Genomic DNA, 9,520 nt, shown 5'->3' on the forward strand with positions numbered 1-9,520 from the left:
AATTGTATTTTCTAGTGTGTTCCTTCACAACTTGTAAAAGAAAGAAGAGCTGACAGGCCCTCATCTCTAAATCCTCTCACGTAAGCATTGCAAGTCCATTGCGGCCAGCCTGTGGGCAGAAGCCTGGCCTGGACCTCTGCAATATGAGTACAATGGTGTATAAAACAGCCTACGGTCAGCCTCAAATCTAGCACAGCAACTTCTGAGTTTCTGACCTACATTCAAATACATTTCTATGTGAATAACAACTATTCGAAAGGCTTTTCGTTGTGGAAAACTGGGACAAGCTGCTTTGTTCCCTTGCAGACTTTAAAGAATACCCTAGCTGTTATGTCGAATCAACATTTAATCATCAAGCCCTGCTGTGTCATTCTCCAAAAGGTAGTCCTCCCAAACCATTATTAACAATTTGATAAAGAATTAACATGACATGGTAAAATGTTTTTTTTTTTTCCAGTAAACAAATGTTGAACTATAAAATTTAAAATTATAATGTAATGGGTTTAGTTGATATATTGGAGCTTTCTCTGTAGAACACATAGAAACTACCATTTCCAGAATCAGGAAGGGACCTTCTCATATCTGAGCAAAGCTGTTTTTAGCTCTATTTAGAAAATAGCCTGTTTTATATAAGACCCTGAGCCATTTCTTTACAATCTGCATGATTATCTTCTCTCTCAAGGCTTTCTCTTTGCCTGGTGTTGACAATCCATACTTCCCACTCACTCTTCTCTAAATGTAAATCTTCACTTGTAAATATTTACCTTTACACTTGCAATAATGAAAATAAAGTTTATTATCTTACATGCTATCCTTATTTAAAGTTGATTCAGCCATCCATATATTTGCCTATTCGAGAACTGCTTTTACTTATCAAAACAATGCTTTGGGAGAATAGAATTTTGTGTGAAAATGAGTAGAATCTCACTGTGTATCAGCCCAATAAAAACAAAACAAAGTAAGAATACAAATTGAGTCTATCTGCTACCAAGTATTGACTTTGAGGACAATCTTATGAGAAGAAATGTGGAAAAATGTGGAAAAAATTGAATAATGCACTGAAATTCATGGACCTGAACTATATAATGTAAGGCAAAAAAATTAACATTAACAGTCTGCTTTACCCACAGATCAAATAAATCTTCAGAAAATACAATCAGAATTTTTCATAGTACTTTGGTGAAAATTAAAGAAATGACAAAGTAGCACCTTGGCCTCAGTGATTTATTTTAAAATCAATTTCTAGGGAAAGTCATTAGGTTGCTTTGGATTCAGTCCAATCTTCTCCATCTCTGTATTTCAGTGATGACTTTTTCTATCTGAATTAGCCTCCAGCCCAGCAAAGTAACTTCCTCAGCAAAGCAATTAAATTATACTCAGAACATTTTTATGTTAGACAAATTCTTTTGTCCTAATTCTTTAAAAACTAGTCACCCGCACAAGACATAATTCACAGAATATTCAGAATATACTGTTCTTGATATATAAAAACAGTGTCGATTGAGTGAAGTTAGAAAAAACACAAGAAAGTATTTCAAAAGGGGATATGAACATAATTGTTTTGATCATCTATCTTGTACAGCCTCAAAAGTAATTATAGAAATGAGTTCTCTTGCATTTATTTGGCACTGTTTTCCTGGAGAAATCAAACTACTATATTATTCTTAATAAATTTTTGCTATATTTATATTCTATGTGAAAATTTTATGTCCAAATCTCTGGCTTAGTAAGAACAATTATTTTTAAATGATACTCTCTTAGAATAAGATAGTTTAAGCAAATAATTTTCCAGAGAAAAAGTCAAATATAAAACCACTTCTGAGAATAGCATTTTCACGATTCTTTAATGGTGTTAAGACCTGGGATGAGGAGTGGGGGAGGGGGGGGCTCTGTCCTGTGTTTTGAAGAGACCGGACTCCTCTTGGCTAACACACTTAGCCTAAGTCAAAATAAGAAAAGTAGCAACTTGAAGGTTGAAGAAAGCATGAACTGGCTCAGTAGTAGCAAAATAATAAAAGCCGCTTTTAGGGAGGAGAGAAGGTCATTGGCTAAACACTTGATTTAAAGAAAAGGCAAACAGCCAGAGAAGTAACGACTTGAAGCTCATAGGCAAGTGTGAGATGAATCAGTGGGAAGAAAGAGGGTAAAAAGATTGGCCTTTGGAGATGCTACAGCATTTTTAATGGGGGCCTGCAGGTTCGGTTCTCTCCCTCCACTCAGCTTTGACTTCCAGCAGAAGTGTATTAAGAAAAATACTTTTAATTCTTCAGGTAGCTAGCATTGGTTAAATCATAGGATTAGTATACAAAAGGTTTGCTTATTTTTAATCAGACTAGACATGTTTTTAATAATTCCCATTAAATCATGCTTCGGTAGAATGCTGTTTTCCTTTTTTCTATTGTCTCTCATTCCGTCTCTACAGTTAACATAATTTGTATCTAATATATTTTTTGTCCAATCAGGAAACGTTCATAACAGTCTCCTTATAGAGTATGATAGTTGGAAAGATTTTGTTCTTGTAAATTTAATTTCGTGATTTTTTTTTTTTTTTAAATCTTTACAGGAAGACAACAAGGTGTCCCCACTCCCGGGGTGCTTCTAAAACTGCTCTAAGGGAATGTGGAAAAACCTGGAAATTTGGCTTCTCTATAACCATTTCATGAAGTTCCACTCTAAATGTAAGTAGATTCCTCAGAAGTGGGTATCCATGGGCCATCGATGCCACTAGGTATAATAAGAGGAAAATGTGAGATTGTATCACTCCCTATCAAAGCCGCTTTTTCTTTTTTGTTTCTACTGCTACCTCTGTTTTTAAATACATATATTCCTCAGTTCGTGGGTTATTGTCATCATTGATCCCTTCTTCTCTCCATTCCTCAATTCATTTTCCTCCATCTCCCATAGACCTCTAAGCTAATGTGTTTAATGAGGACCTCTCTGTTTGTACATGTTTCTGTAAATGACTTTTTTGGGGAGGGGGGTGTACATTTTCTTGTAAATTCTCATCTGTCTCATAAAATTTCAATTTACAAGAATGGGTAAAATATTTCATTCATTCGTAAGTTAAACCCCAAACTTCATTTCTACTTAAAATATCTTGATAATTGATGCAGAGTGAAGAAATATAAATTATTTAATGCATCCAATTCTCTATATTTTCACATAAGAATATTGCAAAGACTAATAACCATAAAATCACATATACAGGTACAATTTGAAAAAAATGACATAGGTTGTCTGAAAAGAACTGCATTATTAGCAAATTAATTAAACAAGGCACTATATCTACCTCTATTGATAACTATAGCCATATATTTGTTTAAACTAAGATGCTTTATATCCTATTCCTTAAAAATAAATTGGAATATCACAATTATGTATAAATGTTTTAAGTCTTGCATTTCCCAGCAGGGACTCAAGCTCACAGAGTCTTCTACATGATGGCATTTTTAATTAAGGTATAGCATTTACTTGAATTAATGAACCATCATCCCTCATAATACAAGTACAAATATAACCTTTGTTGATTACAAAGTATGTAAATTGCCCATCCCTTCTGGATATTAGCCTAATGTTTAACATAACATATACGTAAGAATTTTGGTAAATAACTTCTCTCATTCTTCTAGTTCTCTATGGCTGACAGTCAAAGCATGATGATGCTTTCCACAGTAAAATGGGTATTTAAAAATAATAATGCTTAGTAAAATAAAAATAATAATGCTTGGCAGTTTAGGCAGGCTAAGTTTTGAATACATCAAGTTTTTCTCATTTTATATTATTTAGTAGTCAGCTGAATACTTAGGACAAAAAGCAGGATGCAGATTTCAAGATTTATCCCCTAATGCAATGCAAGCTCCCTAGAACAGAAAAAGAAAAATTAAAAAACAAAAAAACAAAAAAAAACACCAGCTTTGTTATAAATGACATTAGTAGAACTGGAGAAATTTGAATATAGACTGTCAATTAGATAATTGTTTTATATCAATATTAAATTTCCTAAGTGTGATATAGGAGAATGTTCTTGTTATTAGGAAATGCCTGTTGGAGTTTATAGCCATACAATGTCATAATATCAGCAACTAACCCTCAAATGGTTTGGCCAAAATTAAAAAAAAATATAGTTCTCCATTATCCTCAGGCAATATGTTCCAAGACCCCCAGTGGATGCCTGAAAGCACAGATAGTAGCAAATTCTATATATACTACAGTTTTTCCTATACACATATGCCTTTGGCTTAAAGGAAACACTTTATGGCTTCTCTTTGGCATATTTGAATTAACAGCATCACTACTCTTGCACTTTGGGGCCATTGTTAAGTAAAATAGGGCTGATTTAAACACAAGCACTGCTATCACTTATATGTGGGATATAAACCTAAAAGCAACAAGTGAACAGGACAAATGAACAGAGACTTATGGACATGGACAATAGACTAGTGGTTACCAGAGGGGAAGAGGTAGGGGGAAGGGGATGTAGACAGGATAAAAGGGGTCAAATATGTGGAGACAGAAAGAAATATAACTATGGGAGGTGAACACACTGTGTAAATATATGTATGCCTTACCGTTAAAGTGTATAGCTGAAACTCATTGGATTTCATCAACCAATGTCACCATAAAAAAAATTAATTTAAAATAAATAAATAAACAAACACAAGCAGTGTGATATCCAAGTCAGCTAGTAGGTGACTAAAAGGCAGGGAGTATGTACAGCATGGAGACACTGGGCAAAGGGGGTGATTTGCATTCCAGATGTGGGACAAAGAGGGAAGGTGTGAGATTTCATCATGCTACTCAGACTGGTGTGCACTTTAAAACAAAAATTGTTTATTTCTGGAATTTTTCATTTAAGATTTTCAGACCTGAGTAACCAAAACCACAGAAAGTGAAACTGTGGATAAGGGGGACTACTGTGCACACACATCCATACACATAAAGATGATACAGCAAATGTGTCAAAATGTTAACAATTCGTTAGTCTAGTTAAAGGATGTACAGTTGTCCATTGTTATTATTCTTATAGCTTTTCAGTAGGTTTGGAATTTTTCAACATACAAGTTGAAAAAATGATTCATCCCCAAGGAAATTAGAAAATATGTTTGGTAAAATATGCAATCAGCAACCCAAAATGTTAGGTGCTTCGAAAGAGATCAATGAGAGAAGCCCAATTTTTCAATGGGTGTTGGAAAAGTACAAATAGTTGCTGCCACCATCAGCTCATGATGCCCACTGATACACACAGGTCCTGGAGGTGAAGCATCAGAGAATGAGTTAGAGGAAGTTTAATACACTCAGGCAGCTGGACCCATGGTGGTGGGAGATGCTGCCTGACAACCTCATTCAGGACTTCAATCCTGCCACTGCCAACTAGTCTGAATCCCCATCTGGGCCTCTAGTGTCATAAAATCCAGTGATGTTCACTTTTCATCATCAGTCATCTTCAGAAGCAGCCAAGGTCATCACTCCTACTATTTAAATACCCAAAGATAAGGGCTTTGGAGACCTCTTGAGTCAAGAGAAAGTCATTTTCTTTTTTTAAGTTGAGGTTTAATTGACATGGAACATTATATTAGTTTCAGGTTAAACAGATTCAGATGCCAATTCCAATACTAGGGGGCGGTTCTCCACACCAACAAGCGATTCTCAGGACAGCTGGGTGTCCTACAATTTAGCTCAATTCTGATACTATCTGGAGAGAGCATCAGATTCCACAGATTAAGGGCTTAATCCTACAAGATTGTCCTCCAGTCCCAAATTCAGCTGCTGGTTGCAAGCCCAGGTTGTTACCTTTACTTCTGACCGATAAAGAGGCTGTATGTCAGAGGTTCCCAAAACCCTTCCTTGGGCTAAATTAATTTGCTAGAGCAGCTTACATAACCAAGAGAAACATGTTACTTATTAGATTAAAGGTTTATTATAAAAGGATATAACTCAGGAACAGCCAGATGGAAGAAACGCATAGGGAAAGGCATGGAAAGGGCATGGAAGCTTCCACTCCTTCTTTAGGTGTGCCACTCTGCCACTTTCCCAGCACCTCCACATGTTCATCCACCCTGGAAGCTTTCTGAACCTGCCCTTTGAGTTTTTATGGAGGCTGCATTACATAGGCATGATGGATTAAATCACTAGTCCTTGGGGACTGATTCAATCTCCAGCCCCTCTCCCCTCCCAGGAGGTCAGGAGGTGTGACTGGAAGTTCCAGTCCTCTGATCACATGGTTAGTGTCCTCTCCCCGCCCCCAACCAGTCCCTATCCTTAGGCAATCCAAACGTTGCTCATTAACATAACAAAAGACACCTTTATGGCTTTCTTCCAGTCCTAGTGTTTTATGAGCTCTGTGCCAGAAATAGGGATTAAGACCAAATACATATTTAATTATAAATCACAGTATCACACAGGTATACAACATAATGATTTCATATTTGTACATATTGCAAAATGATCACCGCAATAATTCCAGTTAACATCCATCACCACAAAATTACAAAGTTTTTGCTTGTGATAAGAAATTTTAAGATCTATTCTCTTAGCCACTTTGAAATATAGAATATGGTATTATTAACTATAGTTACCATGCTGTACATTACACCCCCATGACTTATTAATTTTATACATAACTGGGAGTTTGTACCTTTTGACTACCTTCATCCACCTCGTCCTCCACCCCATTTCTACCAACCACCAATCTGTTTACTGTATCTATGAGTCAGAGATGGGTTGTGTTGTTTCTTAGATTCCACATGTAAGTGAGATCTGTCTGACTTATTTCACTTAGCATAATGCCCTCAGGTCCAAGAGAGTAGTTTTCTAATGAGGACTAAAGAGTAGTAGACTCTTGAGAAGTGAGTGCACTGAGAGCCCATAACAGCCAGTGAGGTCCAGGTTCCACGCAGGGACTAATAGGAGAACAGTAGCAAATAAGCTAAGCACAGCGGGAGACTTTATTTAGGAAGCAATTGTCAAACAGGCTTCAAACTGCAAGTTCTCCAGCTTAAGGAGTGCACTTGCCTTGCATTTCCTAAAGTAGCAACCACCTCCCTGATCGCCTTACTTTGGGTTAGTCCTGCAGTGTGGCAAGAGGTGAAATCTGACCACAAGAACTCTCACAGTCCAGGCTCAGTATCTTTTGAAATAGAGGCCAATAAACAATTTAGAAATTGAATGTAGTCATTGCAAAATGCAGCTGCAAATGAAAAAAATAGGGAGCATTGATATTAATAGTGCTTTTCACCAATCATCACCAATTGTATGTCTGAAGATATAGGTAGATACCCTGAAATGATGAATATCAGATGACTCAGGTTTAGACAGAGGTTATGTAAAACATTAATCCTACAAGGAGACAAAGTGCTCTCCCATGGCTCTGAGGTTACTCGCCTACCAGGATTCCCAGGTACATCAGGGAGGGCAGGAGACAGAAAAGAGGACGTTGTGTCTTTCATCAGGAAAGCACGATCCCATGTGGGGATTTTGACAGTCCTGCTCATCCTGGGTGTGAACCGACCAGCAGAGTTTGCCTTAATGTGTGCTCTCTGTCTCTATCTCTGTCTCTGTCTCTGTCTCTCTCTGTCTCTGTCTCTGTCTCTGTCTCTGTCTCTATCTCTGTCTCAGGCGGCACAGTGAACTCAGAAGTCTGGCTAACAAAGAGAATGTGTACATGTTCCTTGTAACACAAAACAAAATGGTATGGCAGGCTATCAAGTGTGGGAGGAAATCAAGTCCTCAGCAGCTTGTTGTCATTTTAGATAATGAATCAAGACCAGAATCTGTTAAAAACAATATGGAAACAATAAATAAGTATAGGCTCAAATTCTCCCAGAATGTATTTCATCTTAAAAATGCAAGGAGGCAAAACTGAAAAGTAATGAGAATTACTTGTAGAAAAGAGACTACTGCATTGGCAACCTATATAAAATAGCTATACGTTCTTTTAAAAATATAGGTAAATATGGTTTCATTCAATGAAATCATGAGTATTTTTTATACAAGATTTAACTGACCTTGACTTTGTCCTTTATCAAGATCAAGCTCTTCACCTTACCCTTTAGATTGTGTGCTCTGCTATTTTTTATTCAATTGTAGAAATGGCCTTGGTCAGAAATGCACATTCAGACATCTCTCACCACACTTGTATCTACTCTTAGTTCTCCTTTCTTTTAGTGGGGTAGGCTGGGATGTAGTGGGAACACCAGACCAGAAGAATGGCAGGAAGTAGAGGGGTGGGCAAGAGAGTGGTGGGAGCATCCCCAAGTCATTGTGGAATGGAACACATCTTCAGAACATGATAGGCAGGGGAGGGCAGAGTCAGGATGCTTGTGTAGGAGAAAGAATGTCCAGCAAGCCAGTTTGGAGAAATAGCAGCAACAACATGAAAGAGAGCAGCCAATATTTATTAAATAAAAGCATATACTCATTTTGTATGTGCTTGCGTGGGTGTGCAGGCATGACACTTGTTTATTTTCTCTAATCGTTAAAGCTCTTTAAGGTAGTTATTATTATCTCTCACCTGTCTTTAACAGATGAGAAAATTAAAGATCAGAATTTAAAAGTTTGCCCAAGTTAGAGGCAGGGCTGGAATTTAAATATATTATTTCTTTGTCTCCAAATTCTGCATTCCTTATATTCCTTCTCTCTGGGGAGGCTTAAGGTAAAAGAGGGATAATTTCCAGTCTTGTGGTCATTAATGCTGCTCATGTGTTTCTGCTGTTCCTTCCTCCTTCGGGCATGGTGTGGGATTGCATGCTGCCATCCCCTCTAAATTTAGGGTAGCCAAATGATTCATTTGGGCCAGTGAAGTGTGGGGAAAATGACATGTCATTTCCGGGTAGAAAATGTAAGACCTGGTGTGAGATTTACCTCATCCTTCCCCTCTGCTGCAGGAACCGTGTAAGTGTGGGGCAGCTTCTGTCACTCTGGTTCTTGGGTAACCAATGTAAGTCTCATCACTCTTGTTAGCCTTATTAATACTTATTGTGAATAATGAATAAATTTTTGTTGTTTTAAACCACAGAAATTTCTGGCTTATTTGTTATTGTAGCATAATCTAACTCTACTGACTGACATAAGATCTTACTATACTATGACAGCAGAGGTTATGAAGAATATTCAAGAAATTAACTGTAAAGAAGTCAAATTCTAAATATAACTGAGAATTACATAAATTGCATATGTAATATATTAAAACCCCTTATAGTGCTGGTGAGAATGAATTGTACAAGATGTTTTGGTTCGCTTTAATTTCACACAAGAGTGAGATTTAAAGGTATGAGAGTTACATGGACATGGACAATGCACTAGTGGTTACTAGAGGGTAGAGGGTAGGGAAAAGTAAATGGGGAGGGGGGGATTTAAATTATTTCTTCAATTAAAAAAATATCGTGAGTATTTAGTGAACCTTAAGAAAGCAATAGGCAATACTGAGCCTCTCTTTCTACTTTAAAACTGAACATCCTAATTTCTCAACACAGTCAAATTTTAGAGACTAAGGCACAAATGATATATTTTATGCTTACATAGT

The 9,520-nt window shown here is 36.9% G+C and overlaps 1 protein-coding gene across 4 annotated transcripts in view; it reads right to left on the bottom strand.

The window, feature by feature from the left end:
- Nucleotides 1–9,520, bottom strand: part of SERTM1 (serine rich and transmembrane domain containing 1) — a 26,634-nt gene that overhangs the window by 7,087 nt on the left and 10,027 nt on the right. The gene's annotated exons all lie outside the window — the stretch shown is intronic.

The sequence above is a fragment of the Pteropus alecto genome, unplaced genomic scaffold (genome assembly GCF_000325575.1).
Source record: "Pteropus alecto unplaced genomic scaffold, ASM32557v1 scaffold16, whole genome shotgun sequence".
NCBI classification, from domain to species: Eukaryota; Metazoa; Chordata; class Mammalia; order Chiroptera; family Pteropodidae; genus Pteropus; species Pteropus alecto.